At 39.5% G+C, this 17,828-nt stretch overlaps 1 long non-coding RNA gene across 7 annotated transcripts in view; it reads left to right on the plus strand.

The window, feature by feature from the left end:
- Window positions 1–17,828, plus strand: part of LOC112540674 (uncharacterized) — a 79,806-nt gene that overhangs the window by 581 nt on the left and 61,397 nt on the right. For 6 of the 7 annotated variants that reach the window (XR_015794257.1, XR_015794259.1, XR_015794254.1 and 3 more), the window contains exons 2-3: window positions 1,160–1,287; window positions 3,023–3,112. This is a non-coding gene — a long non-coding RNA (uncharacterized LOC112540674). Of the gene's footprint in view, window positions 1–1,159; window positions 1,288–3,022; window positions 4,852–17,828 lie in introns of those variants that run through there. The other variant, XR_003084748.2, reaches the window with a different exon arrangement.

Genomic DNA, 17,828 nt, shown 5'->3' on the forward strand with positions numbered 1-17,828 from the left:
GGCACTTCCGTCGGCAGGTTTCCTGTTTATAACAGTGCTGAAACAGCGCCAGCGTTTACTCCGGTTCCTTTAACAGTAGAGATTCACAACACACCATCCTCCATCTTCAGGCCTTAGGAAGTGGAATTCACTGCAGGTTTAAACGGCCGGGCCCTGGGGATGAATGGGACGCTTGCCGGCAGTGGGAAGAACGCCCCGACTCCAGCTCGGCTGCAGGAGAGACCGGCTCTTCTGTTGCTTCATTAGCACAAAATTAGAGGGCGGGAGCTGCGCCATTCGCACGTTACACCAGGCTGCAAAACTCAATTGACCACGAGATGGCTGTAGTTCTTGTTGCCCTCTGCTGGTGGCCCGGGTTTTTCCAGGCCAGATACGGCGTGTTTAATTCCCTTTACTCAGATGTTTGAGATCCATGCATGTGTATGAGCTCTTCTGTATGTCTTTTTCTTACTGTTCACACAGCACCAGCCTCTGCAAACTTTCCTGTAAAGCTTCTTCCAGACAGTTCGCCTCAGCTTCCCTTAGTGAAGTTCACTTTCAGTTTTATCTCCGACTGTGCCTAGCACTTCTTTCCCCCATCTCGGCTTGTTTTCTCCTTCAACACTCCCCCACCTCCAGGACTAGCTTTTTTTTTTTTCTTTTTAGGAAATACTTTGATTTTACTTGTCTCTCTTAGGCAAATTTAAATTGTGTGCTAGAGATTTAATGTCTTAATCATTCTTCTCCACAAACATTTTCCTCCTGAGTAAAATATGGGCTAGATCAGTATTTTTCAAACTCGGGAATTCTGGGAGTTGAAGTACACACATCTTAAAGTTGCCAAGTTTGGGAAACACTGGGCTAGATGATATAGCTGCAAGATTGAGTGGCCAACACTTTAGAAGAGAAGATCCAAAAAAGATCTACACAAGCTTGAACAGAGAGCCAAAGCATACTGGATGGAATTTAACAGAGAGAAATGTATCTGGGGGTAAATAAAAGCCAAAAACACAAGTATAGGATGGGGGCAGGCTCACATGGCAGCAATGCATGTGAGAAGCATCCTCAGTGGCTAAGAATGAGTTGCAGCTGCTAAAAAAAGAAATTTGGGGGCGTATTAGAAACAGCATAGAGTCCGGGTCCTGGAAAGTGATTGTCCCACCCTACTTTGCCTGATCAGGCCCCACCTGGAATACCGTGTCCAATTCTGTCAAAAAGAACAATGAAAAACTGGAAGAAATTCAGAACGGGCTACCAAAATGGTGAAGGGACTGGAATCAACTCCTGTGAGAAACTTAAACAAAATGGGTATGATTTTAATTTCTCCAATTTATTAATATCTGTTTAATATGTGATTCTTAGTCCCTCAATATTAGTTTGGAATATTCTTTAGTATTTCTATAATGAGCAATTATTTTTGTTGGCTTTTGCCTCTGGCCTTTTAGGGCCATCAGATTTTCTTAAGTGCCCACAGTTTAACATTACAAGATTCTACGTATTGTGTTCAGTTTACACATATGTAATGCACATACATGTATGTAAATGAGCAGTTAAGAAAGTAGGAGGATATGCTAGTCACAGTTTTCCTCAATAGCAAGAAACAGCCAACCAGCATTTTAAATGTGAAAATTTTTAGAGAAAAATGAAATCATTTTAGAGAAACAGTATTTTTCTTTTTAACCTCATAGATGCATCTTAATAGTTATCTAATATTACTCACCCTATGAATCTAGGCCTCCCACTACCTTCATCCCCAGTTCCAATTTTTTTTCCTCACAGCTCCTTTTTCAATGGTTGTATGTTGTTCCCAAATCACTTTTGTTTCCTAAATCACTTTTCCATAACTCAGTGTTCTAGAGTCCTAGCCAGATACACCCCAGACCATAGTGCACAGCACTGTGTCATTACCATAGTACAAAAACCTGTATCCAAAGCATAGATCATGATTATAAGAAGTATCTGAAATCATCTGTCACAACTTGCACTAGTGATCAGAAATTTCACCTATAAACTTAATTTTTGGAAAATGATTATTGAAATTTGGATCAGTAATGGGATTATCAGACAGAGGCAAAAGTCTACAACCTCCTGTAAAATGAGTGGAGTCTTTCTGGATGGTTTCACTGTATTGCCTTTCTAGGGGAAGATGCTTACTGAATAAAAAAATATTTTTCTTGAGATCAGTGTCACAATATCTGTGCCATATGATGAGAAATCAGCAAATCCTACTGGGTGCTACTACTAGCACCCCCATTTTGATCAAGGTAGCAACAGCTTGAACTATAGTCCTACATCCTAATATTTCTTATGATAAAACATCTAGCCTGTTAAGAAAGGGGTTCATTTATTTGACAAGAATGAAAACATTGATCCCTCAACTGTTTATGTATCTGAACTCCTTTGAGAAACTAAGCTGGGTTCAGATGCTGAATCAAAGTTTTTTTAAGACTAATAATTCTTCTTTGTATATCCACCTTTATTATGCCTACAGGGCTCAGCTGATATGAAGAAGTACAAGTGACAAGTGTTTTGGGGGCTGATCACTTTTTTGCTATTTTGAAATGAGTACAGGCATAGATAAGCTATGAGTCACAATCAGAAGGCAGATCATGAATCCTGCCACATTTACAGTGATTCAGTGCTGGTTGTCCAGGCCTCAGACCATCACATGCTAGTGACTGCAGTCTGGCTGGGGTGGGTTTCAAACAGGAAAAAATTGAGTTATCTTAATTTAAGTTATCGGACAAAACATTGGACTTTACAAGTCCCATCCTGGGTAGCAAATGGTTGTGGGTTTTCCCACAGTTAGTAATGTTCAAAGTTCACCCAGAGAAAACTTCCAGTCACTATCCTTACATTGTTGTGTGAAAGAGCTCTGTGGACAGCAGCCGTACAGCCCTTTCTAGCTGTATGTTAAAAACATATGGGGTGGGCAATGTGATTTCCTTCTGACTCTGGGATGGGAAGAAAGCATGACACAGCAGCTGTGGATAAGACCTTGTGAAGACGAACTGAGGAATGTTTCCAATGTTTCCTCTTCCAGGTTGAACAACAAGGTGACTTGCAAACAGTAAATGCCTACCGATGTCCTGTCTTAGGCAGCTATTGACAAAGGAAGAAGAGTCATGAGATGGTGAGATTCTTCCCTGTGTGCTCCCTTTTTCCACCACGACAATGGCCAACTCATTAAAATTGCAACATGTCTCATTTTAGAAATTAGAACAAAAGCCATGATCATCACTTAGTCTTTGAATCTGAACAGTTTTATAGCAGGAAAAATAACGTCACCACTGCTTTATCTTTCTGCTTCCAAATCTGTTCTTGACACAGCCTTCAATAACAGTGGCTCTTTACCCAGCTGGACCATCTGCATGAATCAGTTGCATATGATAAATTGGATAATATGGGCCAGCTCACTGTCCCAGAACTATAGTTGAGGAAATACCAGGAATTTCTGCCAACAGCGTGTCTGTTTTTTGGTAAGAGAGTTGGCTGTGCTTACAACATGATTCAGTTGGCCATGTAGAATGGACAAAAGTGATTTTTATTTGTTTTGCACTCAAACTTTTTGTTACAATTTTCTGAGCCACCTAGATGATAGTGAAAACAGTAATATCAGATGGTAGGGGCAAAATTTTGTCTCTGATAGATATATATGAATGCATGGTTCTTGTTTTTCACCATACTCCTATTGCTGTCGGTCCACATAGATTTTTTTCAGCCATCTTTGAACTCTCTTTGCATTGGTAAGATATTTGACAGTGTATAAATTGAAATTTATATAGAGACATTTGAACAAAATTTATTCATCCGATGATTAATAGGTATCCAGGCCGCTCTGATACCGACTATCTATAGATCCTGCTTAAAGACGAACAGACTACAGTCACAGTGCAGGTAGCTAGATTCTGTCCAGCAGCATTAAAGATTCATCGGAATCTGACAAATATCTCGTTGTAGATAGTTTTATATAACCAACACACTTCAATTTTAGATATTATCATTTTATCATCACCTTTATTATAGTTAACGATCAAAAATTGTAGGATATCATAATTTAATTTAAGGAGTAATAATTACAGTATAGGCTGCTTGACTTCATGTATAAATGACATTAGGCAGTCATATTATAATTATGATATAGATTTTACTTGATTTACTTTACTAGATAATAATATCTAAGATTGTAATTAGACATGTTATGTGCATTTTTAGTTGTACTGGTCTATAACTGTAATAAACTGATTGAAATTGAAACATACTCTGATTTCACTTTAAAAAGTGTTGATTTCATTTCAAACAAGTTACTAGTGTCAGAAATCTTGGGCAACTCCTTGACCTTAAAATTAATATAGGAAAGTGGCTTAAGTATTGTGGTCTCAGAAAAAGACTGGAATGCCATTTGGTTTGTGTCAAATTTTAAAACAATAGAGAAATTACATTAATCTGAATTAACCTGAATTTATATGGAATTGCTTGCTTGCATCACACTAATTACAATTGTTTAGCAATGTATTGGATAAATTGTAGCATAATAAACTCATACTGTCACATGTGGCAATCCTATTAAAAAGCTGTAGTATGGTATCTTTAGTGAAATAACAAAAACAGCAGCCCACCTGTACTTAAATCCTCTCATCCCTTGATTTAATTTACCCAAACTGAGCTAAAAATCTGTTACAATTGTTACTGCTCATGGGCAGTAAACCTGAGCTTTTTTACCATTTGAAATCTAAATATAATTCCTCCTCCTACAGCTGCATGGATTTGGGATATAGCACTTGTAGAAAAGTTGACTCACCAATCCAGCATGATTCATGGAAATATTACAGTCAGACCAATCTGAATATGGTCACGGTAACAATTTTTCAGGGAAATTAAGGAATCTTTATCAGTTCCTTATTATTTAGCAATAAATGTCCCCTTTGAAATACATACAAAAGAATAGTGTGAAAAGTATACTTAGCTACCTAATTGTTACCTAATTTTAATATTCTACTTTATTTTTTTTTAATAAAAAGAATGCTTCAATGAAGACTGCAATGAAAGTATTATTAGGTTTTGAGAGTAGTTGTAACAGCTTCATTTCACAAATATACAATTATTCTAATAATAATATTCTGTTCTCTGGTGGAGTCTCTTGAGGGCCTTAATGGTAGACATGTTCACCTCACTGGTAGAGCTTCACTTCATTATGCAGCATCACTTCCAACACCACCTGAGGTTGGGATGCTGCTTAAAATTGGTATATCAGTCTTAAGAGCTAAACTGGAATTTCTGTTTGTTTTTTAGTAATAGCACTATTGATTTCATATTCAATGAACATGAAAAGAAATCAAAGCCAAAAATTTTACAGAGAAAATAATTACTATCCACAGCTACCTGAATAAGGACTTTCCACTGAAAATTGTTCTTTGTTTTTATGACCATCAAGTACTATTCCTTTGAGATAAATGAATACAATTCTGTATTTCAGTCAAAATCTGACTGAGAAAGTCAGTAGTCACTGCTGAGAAAAGGAGCATCTGCAGAGGGGGTAGAAACCCTAAACTTTATCCATAGGATGAAGAGCAGTGACTGGAAAACTTGAAAGAATCTGTCCTGGTGAAGGGGATTATAGGAAATATTCAGAACAACTTCTCAGCGTCTCAAGAAGCAGTTGAAAATGAACTCCAGGAATCACGGTGTTATTTCTTTGTTTTCTTTCTTTTTTTCATAGTTCCAAGGAATTGGGTTTCAAAATATTTTTCTTAGTGACAAATGCTATTTCCTGTAACTTACTTTCCTGACCCGAAAACATGACAGGACACATCCAGATCAAAACACACATTACCAACCATCCAAAGTTGCCCCTCTCTTGCCCCTCTCCCATGTTTCAGTGTTATAGTAAACAGGTACCTGCAAGTCCTCAATAGGACACATGGCCCGGCCATTTCAGGTATCAATTAGTGAGTTTGAATTCCCCTCTCTGGAAGTTACCTAACCCTCTTAGAAATTAGATTTGTTTTGTAAAATTTCCCTTTGTCTTGAATAACTGACAAAAGAATCAAGACCAGGCATGCTGTGAAAGCTGAAAGATTGTTGGGCTAACTTGGAAGCATGCCTTAGTAAAGAAACCATAGAAACTACTTAGACTTCCAAGTCAGAGGGCTAAAGGAACGGCCAAGAGAGCTTGCTTAGAAATAGGAGTTAGACATAGAAATACTTCTGTTGAAGTTATTGGAAATGCTCTTCTCAGACCTTCAGGAATCAATGTTGACAAGTCTACTGAGTGCTTAATAAGCAGAAATACAGGGTATAATTTTATTACTAATAATAATAATCCTGCATTTTCATTTTTAACAATAATAACCAAAAAGACAGCAGTCATGATAGTTAATAGTGGAATATGCTTTTAGTAAGAGCACTCTAATTAGGGAAGGAAAAGAAGGTTGTTGCTTTTCATTTTCATTTTCATTTCATATTCATGATAGATGTGTTCAACTGATTGAGAGTAATTTAAAATGCTTGTGTATTTACTCTCCTGTCAGGTACTAAATAGAAGTCTGTCTGAGCCAATCCTATTCAAGAATCAAATTCAAATTCCTTGTTAATAAGTTCTGCATTATTATGCAAGATACAGTAGATTGTTCTCCCTATTCCAGCAACTGTGATGCCTCCTTGTGGAGGGAATGAAATATCTTTTACCCTACTATTGATAGAAATGGACACAGTAGAAACATTTGACCATTTTATATCGCTCCTTTATATCTTCTTGGAAGTGAATCCTTGTTAGCCAAATAGGTTGAATTTCTAGGGTGTTGATACTTCTTATCTGTTCCTGATGGCTCCATCTTGGGTCTTGGAGATGGGCTTTTTAACTGAATAAGATGGCATTTTGGTAATTGTGATCCAGTCAGGTCAGCTGTATCCACCAAGCCTGATTCTTCCTGATTTATGGAGGTAGCTGGATGAACAAGAGAGGTATTTGCAATCTGTGCTTCAGTATATATATAGTCCAAAAAGTTGTTTGGACTATATATGTATTGCATTTGCAATCATGGTGGCAAGATAACATCATACCCGGTAATTTGGCTAGTTGACAAGGGAAGGGAAATAACTCTCCTTGAATGGTGTTCATCTTATTGCATATTTCTAATTTCCTGAATTAAAACATGTTGAGAATCACTGTCAGGTGATCTAGACATTAGGTGGGCCAGAGAATATTCTTTTACTTGTGGTCAGGGAAGCCATGAGCTCAACATAGTCTGCATGCTGAGGAGACATTGCTGCTCTATAAGGCTATATAGGATAGCATCCAGGATAACTCCCTGAAATCAAAAGCAGACAAGGCTACCAGTACTTTTGTCAATATCCAAGGTATCAGGGACAGACAAAAGGGAATGTCCTATGCTGGTAAAGCTGATCATGGTATTGCAACCAAAGGAATTTTTAATGCTTTTGTCTGATGGAACATGACATCTTCTTCTTTAAAATATGCATCTATGTTTTATATAAAGATATAGATTACCTTCTTTAGCACCTTCCTATCTTGCTGTAGCTGCTTGGTAGTTCCTACTGGCACCATCTATCTTCCAGGAGGAAGCTTTCTTTGGCATCTTCCCCACCAAGTCAAACATGTGAGAGAGATAGGAACCCCATAGCCTGTGTATCTTCAAGGCAACTAGAAATGAAAAAAGAGGATAAAAATAACATTGTATTACCGTACCTCTTGGCCCTTATAGCTTTTCAGTGCATGACCAGGGAAATCAACCCCAGGAAATCACAACATATATTTTAAAAGTAATTTTCTTAAGAAAAGGGAAAAAATGCAAAAACTACTTTTTAACTTTAAGGCATCATAATTAAAAACAACCACCAATGGAGGAAATAAAAATACAGTGTTGCTAAGTTCACAAACAGTCCTTGAAGAAGTCTTCCATAAAAAGCTATTGAAGAGGATATAAGTTTGGGACAGATCACAAGATGTGATGCTCAGAGATCCAAAGAGGCGTCAATATTATAATTACTACAGTAAGCTTGCATAGATATCATAATAATCAGAGACAGTATTTCAGCCTTGATACCACATAGAAAAAAATATTTTGCAATATAGCTATCTAGACATTTTTACTTACCTTTTCTGAGGTACTTGTTGCTGGAAACAGATTTTCCTCCACCTGATCTCTTTGCACCCAGCAGCTCTCTCCACTAGGAGATCTCCAATGCAGGCTGGCAAGCATAACATGCCTGAGTACTTTGCTATGTTATGCACATGCCTGAACATGAGATAGGTGGAATTCCACTGGTGGAGACATCCTGAGGTGTTCAGGATAGGTGGAGCTCTGGTGGAAATAACCAGCAAACTTATATGAGTTCTGGTGGGGACCTTGGTGCCATCTAGGTTGATACTTGGGTTGGGCATCTCTACTCCAAGACTATCCCACATCAGATTCAGTTTGTGAGCAATGCAGCCAGTGCCAACAAGCTGTACCTGGTTGCCTTTACATGTTGGGCCTACTGTCTGTGGCCATGAAGCCAGCCAGCGAACCCTCAGGCATGTGATTCATGGCTTTGCTTTTACGTCATCTGTCATGTGAACCATGTCCAGCACCTACTTCCTTGTGCCCAATTTCTGCATTGAAGGTATTCCCTTATTCTCATTCCATCCTCACAACTGTGCAGTGAGAGGCAAGAAATGCACATTCAAGCTTTACTAGATCAAATGTCAGAGGTGAAGTGGGTTGTAGTATCAGGACTGCTGTTTGCCGCCTCCTGTATTAATGATACATAATGGGCACCCACTGCCAGCTGAGGGTTCCAGAGGGGAGATGGTATTCATGGACAATCAAGTACAGGAGGCACCAGGATCCAGCATTCTCCACCATGTTAAATGGCTGGTCACCCAAAGCCCTTATCGCTGTCAGACAATCCTGCTGTTCGTCCCCTAACAGCTGCTTCAACCTTCATCTTGTTCTGCTTATTGTTTGATGGCAACACAGGCTGCCTGGTGCTGTCAGAAGTAGGAAGGATACCTGGATGATGCCTAAACAGGTGTTTAAGCACCCCTCAGATTGAAAGATGCCTGAGGTCCTTTTCCCTGCTGAGCTGTACTACAGACAGCCTAGCACGGGTGTTTGCATACCATGGTGCCCTTTGGCCTGCAGCATATTTGCTGTATGAGTGGTGGGCTGTCTGCTGGTGCCTCTAGATCAGTGTTTCTCAACCTCAGGAACTTTAAGCTGTGTATGCTGGCTGGGGAATTCTGGGAGTTGTCCACACAGCTTAAAGTTGCTGGGGTTGAGAAACAACAAGATCACTACTACTGTATGTCAAAGACTCAGATTTCAGAGGGGACAGCTTCCTCCTCCTGACCTTTCCCCTCAACCACAAGGCTGGTAACAGAGTCAACACTGCCACCACCTCTGCTGCTTGTGCCCAGGGCTAGCTGGGGCACCCTTGCTGCTTAGGTGGAGCAGCCTTCTCAGCAGTTGGCCTCCCCCACCATTGACCAGCAGACCTCAACCTTGCCCTCTGGTTAGGCCTCTAACTGACCTGGCTCTGCCAGGTGTGGCTTATTTAGTGGGAAATTGATGCGGGAGACTGTTTGGAGAATGTACCTAACTAGTCCCAATCAGGGGATAGAGTGGGAGAAAGAAACGTCTTTTTGAAATAGAAAAGGAACTATTTTAAGTGTGTGCATGTGTACCAAGCACCCAACTGTGCTCTCAGTGCTGCTATGCAAACAGAAATCCAATTGGTAGAATGAATACCCACAAGCAGCCCTTATTTGGGGAGAAGTGGAAATATTCTTCTTAAGTCAACAAAAGACTTTTGAAAAACGAGAATGGGAGCTCTCTTTTCTATTTCACAAAAAGCCTACCACCTACCCCACAACACTGAATCAGGACTAAAACTAAACATGTACTGAAGCTGTGGATTGCCTCAGATATTTACCACCAGCAGAAACATCAGTCGGGCATTGCATGAGCCCGGGTCTTTTGTAGCTCACGCTCCATTTTCTGGTCTGTCCATCCATCTGTCCATCCATTAGTCTCTCACAGCAGTGAGGTCTAGAATGGCTCCCTGGCTCCTTCAGTACCTCCAAAACTCCACCAAGATCAACCCCTCAGGCCAGACTGGCCCTTCAGAAGATAACACCCCAATTCCAAGAGCCAGTGTCCAATCACAGCAGTTAAAACAGAGTGAAGCATACAAAAAAGCTTTTTTTTTTTCTGCCAGAATACCCCACTTCCAGCTTTCATATGTGTTCTGCTCCAAGCATGGATCATCTGAAAATGGTTGTTTCATATCTGGAACAGTTCATGCCCAGAACTATTTTGTACAAATGACTATTGCATTGAACTACTCTGCTGCTATGTAAGTTATGGGCTCAGTGGTTCCTTCCCATGAACAGACTCGCTCTGACTTCTTAAAAGACAAAACACTTTGTACAAAGTATTTTACAGTAGAAAGCTTTGTCTAGCCCAGAGCCCTGGGAATTTCTGGTGGTCTCCCATCTGCATACTAACCAGCCTGATACTGTTTAGCTTTTTTCAGTATAAGCCAAGTTTGGCTAGGGGCTGTCATCTGCTATGATATTTATGAGAAAACCTATAGCTCAACCTTTTCCTCTTAGCAGGAACGAGTGCTTTTGCAAATCTATTTGCTCCTTCTAAATGATATTATATAATCATGCAAGTAGCAGAAGCATCAGATGGCAACGCATCATTTTTTTTGTTTTTGTTTTTGTTTTTTTGGTGCCTAATAACACTGATGGTTAAGGGAAGCTTCTGTGACACTAGCCAAAAAGAGAATGCTGAAAATGCCCTGTGTGATTTCACACTGAGATTCATTTCACTGTCAGCCTCTCACCCAAAACACAGACCGGGCCATTCATCCGGTTTGGGTAAAAGAGCCAAAAATATCCCAGAGGAAAATGAAAGCTGCCTGTTAGCCACAGGCCTCTTATTGTTTGCTACAAATCCACTCCTGCCAAGGCTGTTTCCTCAGGATACACTCCAGTTTATTCTTGCTGACAAAACATTAATTATCTTAGAATTCTCCGAATGAACATGAGGACTGCTATTTCCTGGTGCATTATTTTTGTGAAACTCATCCTGACTGTAAGCAAGGCCAAGGCAGAACCACACCAAGGTTTCCTGAGCGGAACCCAGAGAGTTCATCCACCTCTCTTCAAAGGAAGCAGAAATTGCATTTCAAATGTGTCAGACAATGAGGAACACACGCACGCATACAACAAGCACTCCACCCACGAGAAGGGCTGCCCCTGTGACTGTGTATCTGTGTATGCATGGTTAACAGCATGGGCATTCCTCTAGCTGTGAATGGATTGTGAACCTCTGGGATTTCTGCCTGCACAGCCACTAGAGTAAGTGGAAATGTGCAGTGTACCTTGTATAGATCAAGCATATATGATGGTAATTTAACAATTTTAATTAGGGAGCTGCACCTGTGTAAGGTCACGGAAATAATGATTTCCAAATATTTGTTCGTTGACCAGCGGGTATCCCAATTAACCAGATAATGGTAGGAAAACAATCAGTATTTATTCTGCAATTGCAAACCATAAACATTTGATCAAATGCCGTGTCTCCCCAACAAACAGGCTGAGAGGAGGACCCCTAGTGCAAAGCAATCTCAAGTCTTATGCCAAAAAAGATGCAAATGCAATTGCATTATGCTTTCCATCGTGAAATCAGGCTACCAAAAGTAACAGTTCTCACTATTAACCTTTAGGTTTCAAGACTCCCCCTAACTGTCATGAACTTACTTTTACATCTTCCAGAACTTACTTAATTCTCCTATTCAGCGAATGGCCTAAGGCCATATTTAAATTCTCTAACAATTTCCACTTAGATGCATTCCTTTCCAGCCCACTATCAAACTGAAAGTCCAAAGCAAACTGTAGTGCATGGACTCTAATTTGTAATATTATTTATGTGAGATGGAAAAACAAAGTTTAATTTAAATAGCTATCTTGAAATTGCAATTGAAAAAAAGAGCTTTTTGAACAGAACATTGCAAGCATTATAAATTAAGATGGTTTTGTTATTACATCTCTATATCCTTCTACATACTGTATAAATACAGCAGGAGTGTTTTCATAAAAGACAAGACCCAGGGGCAGAAATTTATTCAGTATGAAAATTAGGAGGCTGAGATGTCTCTTATTTCTGTTCCTTAGCTCTTTTTTCCAATATCTATGGAGAATATTTATAGAGCAAAGCTATACATATCTTTGAAAAGTTATGTTTTCTTTTTATGTAAAAAAGAACGAGAAAAGAAATAGAAAACAATCAAAAGAGGAAAAAAGTTTCATTCATTCATATAAGCCAAATTTTGAAGATCATTAAACTTTGATCATATGAAATAATATTCATCAGCCTTTCCACTCTATTTATAGGGTATCCTTTCATACGTGCACACATACCTATAATTCAAAATTGTAAATCCAGAATAACTGTCTTTCTAGCATTAAATAATTATCTTTTTTGCTATCCCTCATGCATGATGCATTTCTAATTCTTCATGTCAAGGCAGATTCTATTTTTCTAGTATATAATTCAAAGGTACAATTACAACAATGATCTTTGTAATAACTTATTAACAATATTGTGAATATCAGACCAAAATGGAACATTAATTGAACAAGCCCATATTTTATAAATGTTCCTTATCCACATTATTTCCCACATAATAGACTTGGTGAACAATCCTTTTTAAAAATTTTCTAATGAGTTAAAAAAATGAAAAAGCTTTTGTTAAATTAGTTTAATCTTAAGATCATGACATATAATCCTTTGTCAGTGACTCGATAGTATAGGGTATTCTAGCTGCTTATTCGAGTTCTCAGAGATGACTAATAGTATAGGGTATTCTAGCTGCTTATTTGAGTTCTCAGAGATGACTAATAACCCATCTTAGTATTAACCAAGAAAGTTTTGATATATGTCTGTATGTAATTAAAACATATTCCAATAATAATTCATGAGTTTTAAATACAGCTAGTGTGTCCAGGCTAATTGCAAATGCAGAAGATGCTTTAACTGGATATACAGTCATTCCACAATGTTAGACAGTTTAAGTTCCTCTTCTATTACCTTAGATGGCTTAAAAACCTGATTTCCAATACACTGATTTAAATTGTTACTACAGTTAGTAGTCCAAATCTTCAAAAAAGGTTTACCAGATATTTTCAAATTGGAGTTATCCTAGAGTATAAATTGGTATAGAAATAGGGATCGAAATTATACCTCCAATCTAACATCTTATGCTCTTTAATGCAGGAAATACAATAAAACTAGTGAGTGTCTCCATGATAGAAAAGGTGTTAAATAATTAACTTCTAATAGTGTCCATAAGGGATTTTTATGTTCATAACTCACATTTCAAAATCAAATCAAGGACAAAATGTAGGCCCAGTGGTAGAGCTTTGAAAATCTGGAAAATTAAATCTCTTGTCTTTCTATGGTTATTGAATAACTCTGAGAATGAAAATCTAGGGGGTTGTCCTTGCCATTAAAAGTTCTTAATATCCATTGTGAATTTAAACTCCATGCCAGGCTGGAGACTTAGATTCACAGTCCACATCCCCACAACTGATTGTTCTTCTACAGTCAGATTCCCTCAGTCCTGCCCTCTGCTGGAGATGGAAAAGGTTTTGTCCTTTGTAAAACGGGTAGAAATCCATGAAAAGGGGCTGGATGAACAGAATTTCCCTGCTTATCTAATTGTTGAAAATTTCCAAAAAGCTGGAGAAGACCAGGAAATTGAATCAGGGGACCATTTGCTCCAAGAAATCTTTTATTTCTGTAAAATAGGTAGGAATTTACCTACGTAATTCCTACCTACCTACCATGCAGGTAGGAATTTATGTTAGGTTTTTTATTTCTCTTTTCTATCTTGTGTTAAGTTTCCTTTTCTTTAGCTGTGTGTACAAGTTATGGAATTGGATGTTTGATTTCAGCCTACATGTCTATATCAGGTTATGTTCATCAAGAAATATTTCCTTTAGAATCTTCAGATGTGTCATACTTTGAATTGCTTCCTTGTGATCTGTAGCATTTTGGCCAGTGAGCTCTTCATTCACCACCTCTTGGTCTATAAAAGTAATTGCATTTCCTTGGTGCTTTCCTTTTTTAACTAATTTGCAAGCTGCTATATCATTATGATCTGGGCATACTGCATATTCTTTCACATGAATGTCTGCATTTTAATACTTAAGATTGAGAAATGGGTTATATATTTTAATATTAAAAAGTTTGGTTTTATTTCCTGTGAGATTGAGGGAAGGATGGGCTGAAATCTCTAGTCACACTTCTATACTACAATGGTAGGACGTGGCACCACCATCATCATCATTTCAGTTTTTGCATTTGCATGTTTTAATTGTCGGAAAGGTTGTTGATTGAAAGCTGAAAATGAGCCAGCGGTGAGTTATGGCTGCAAAAAAGGGTTTTAGGCTGTATAAATAAAAGCGTAATTTCCAGATCATTGGAAGTAATCATTCTACAGTACTCTGTTCTGCATTGACTAGATCCCACTGCGCACTGCTTTTAGTTCTGGGTGCCATCTTTTAAGAATGTAGAGAAATTGAAACAAGTTCAGAGGAAAGCAGCAAGGATGATGAGGGGACTAGAAACAAAATCTCCTGAAGGAACTGGTTGGTAAAATTAACCAGAAAAACAAGCAACTGGGCAGGGATATGATAGCATGCAGTACCGGAAAGGATATCCCACGGAAAAAGATCAAGACTCGTTCCAGAGTGTGGGATTTAATGCATTTAAGTTAAAGGAAGTCAGAATCTGATTTAATGTTAAGAATTCTTTTTTAAATGGTAAGAGCAAGTGCAAAGAGAAGCATTCCCAGGAAGGCAGTGGGCTCTCTTTCAGCAGATGTGTTTGTGAAGGCCAGGTAGACGTCTCTCTGGAATGCTTCTGCAGAGGGTTGGACTCAGTGGTCCACAGGGCCTTTCCAGCTCCATAATTCCATCAAAGTGGGCTAACTCTGCGAGCATGTGAAGGGGGCAAGAAGAGATCAATGTCCCTGGTGATGCTAAGCTCTGCTTTGCTTCAGGCTCTTCCTCAGCACAGCTTCTCCAGCAGCACTTAACAGGCTCTGGCGAATGTCACAGGAGAAAATGCCACTCAGCCTCTTTTGGGTCTGCCTGCCAAAGTTTTGGCAAGGGCTATAGGAGGACACACCATTAATTTTTCTTTAGCAAGCCCTTATTCAAGACAGAAAGGCTTTTACTCAGACAGTGCTTGTGCAGAAAGTTCTTCTAGTTTTGCCATGTGAAAGGGAGGAAATGGAGCTTTGAAAGAAGGTGAAACAGTTACTGAAGTCCTCATAGACCCTCACAACTACAATACCATTGCTGCACTACTAGCTTCCAAACCCGATTGCCATGCCAGGGATTCCTTTGTGGCCAATTCTTTTGAAGGATTTCAATCTGTCCCTTTCCCCTCTATGAGTATGCATGGAGTGTATAAACAGCAGATTTCTCATATATATCTATATCCATATCTATATCTCTCAATCGAGGTGAATGTTGCCAAGTGACAGCAACATCAGGAAGGAGTACGAGAAGCTAGAGAAATACCAGGGCCTGAAGGAGGAACTGGAGAGGACGTGGAAAGTAAAGGCCAAAGTGGTCCCAGTGGTGGTAGGAGCACTCGGGGCTGTGACTCTTAAGCTGGGAGAGTGGCTCCAACAGAGCCCAGGAACAGCATCAGAGCTCTCTGTCCAGAAGAGTGCAGTGCTAGGAACAGCTAAGATACTGCGCAGAACCCTCAAACTCCCAGGCCTCTGGTAGAGGACCTGAGATTGAGGAAGGCATGTACCACCCATAGGGGTGAGAGGGGAATTTTAAGTATATTTTATATAATTTTATATAAAATGCAGACATACACACGCACACTTACATACAGTGGGGCAAAGAAGTATTTAGTCAGCCACCAATTGTGCAAGTTCTCCCACTTAAAAAGATGAGAGAGGCCTGTAATTTTCATCATAGGTATACCTCAACTATGAGAGACAAAATGGGAAAAAAAATTCAGAAAATCACATTGTCTGATTTTTAAAGAATTTATTTGCAAATCATGGTGGAAAATAAGTATTTGGTCAATATCAAAAGTTCATCTCAATACTTTGTTATATATCCTTTGTTGGCAATGACAGAGGTCAAACATTTTCTGTAAGTCTTCACAAGGTTTTCACACACTGTTGCTGGTATTTTGGCCCATTCCTCCATGCAGATCTCCTCTAGAGCAGTGATGTTTTGGGGCTGTCGCTGGACAACACGGACTTTCAACTCCCTCCAAAGGTTTTCCATGGGGTTGAGATCTGTAGACTGGCTAGGCCACTCCAGGACCTTGAAATGCTTCTTACGAAGCCACTCCTTCGTTGCCCGGGCGGTGTGTTTGGGATCATTGTCATGCTGAAAGACCCAGCCACGTTTCATCTTCAATGCCCTTGCTGATGGAAGGAGGTGTTCACTCAAAATCTCATTATACATGGCCCCATTCATTCTTTCCTTTACACAGATCAGTCGTCCTGGTCCCTTTGCACACAAACAGCCCCAAAGCATGATGTTTCCACCCCCATGCTTCACAGTAGGTATGGTGTTCTTTGGATGCAACTCAGCATTCTCTCTCCTCCAAACACGACGAGTTGAGTTTAGACCAAAACGTTCTACTTTGGTTTCATCTGACCATATGACATTCTCCCAATCCTCTTCTGGATCATCCAAATGCTCTCTAGCAAACTTCAGACGGGCCCAGACATGTACTGGCTTAAGCAGGGGGACACACCTGGCACTGCAGGATTTGAGTCCCTGGCGGTGTAGTGTGTTACTGATGGTAGCCTTTGTTACTTTGGTCCCAGCTCTCTGCAGGTCATTCACTAGGTCCTCCCATGTGGTTCTGGGATTTTTGCTCACCGTTCTTGTAATCATTTTGACCCCACGGGGTGAGATCTTGTGTGGAGCCCCAGATCAAGGGATATTATCAGTGGTCTTGTATGTCTTCCATTTTCTAATTATTGCTCCCACAGTTGATTTCTTCGCACCAAGCTGCTTGCCTATTGCAGATTCAGTCTTCCCAGCCTGGTGCAGGTCTACAATTTTGTTTCTGGTGTCCTTCGACAGCTCTTTGGTCTTGACCATAATGGAGTTTGGAGTGTGACTGTTTGAGGTTGTGGACAGGGGTCTTTTATACTGATAACAAGGTCAAACAGGTGTCATTACTACAGGTAACGAGTGGAGGACAGAGGAGCCTCTTAAAGAAGTAGTTACAGGTCTGTGAGAGCCAGACATCTTGCTTGTTTGTAGGTGACCAAATACTTATTTTCCACCATGATTTGCAAATAAATTCTTTAAAAATCAGACAATGTGATTTTCTGGATTTTTTTCCCCATTTTCTCTCTCGTAGTTGAGGTATACCTATGATGAAAATTACAGGCCTCTCTCATCTTTTTAAGTGGGAGAACTTGCACAATTGGTGGCTGACTAAATACTTTTTTGCCCCACTGTACATGTATCCATGTTTATTGAAGGTAGCTGTTTCTCCTTCTTTACCATTGTTCCTCTCCCTCTTTCCTCTAATAAATATTATCCTACAATATTTGGATCATCCTGTGCCTTGCTGCTAAGACACAACAGCACAGGTCTGGCTGGAGTATGATAAATAAATGTAGATGACCTTGATGGAAATATGCAGGAACCATTATCTTGGCAAAATGGGCTGAAACATTTTTTTAAGTCCAGGGAAACAAGATACAGGTAGTCATTTAATAACCGCAGTTGGGACCATCAACTTCATTGCTAAGCGATGCAGTAGTTAAGCACA

The sequence above is a fragment of the Python bivittatus genome, unplaced genomic scaffold (genome assembly GCF_059951505.1).
Source record: "Python bivittatus isolate LINGU-HERP-01145 unplaced genomic scaffold, Pbiv_v1 ctg000960_np1212, whole genome shotgun sequence".
Classification (NCBI taxonomy): domain Eukaryota; kingdom Metazoa; phylum Chordata; class Lepidosauria; order Squamata; family Pythonidae; genus Python; species Python bivittatus.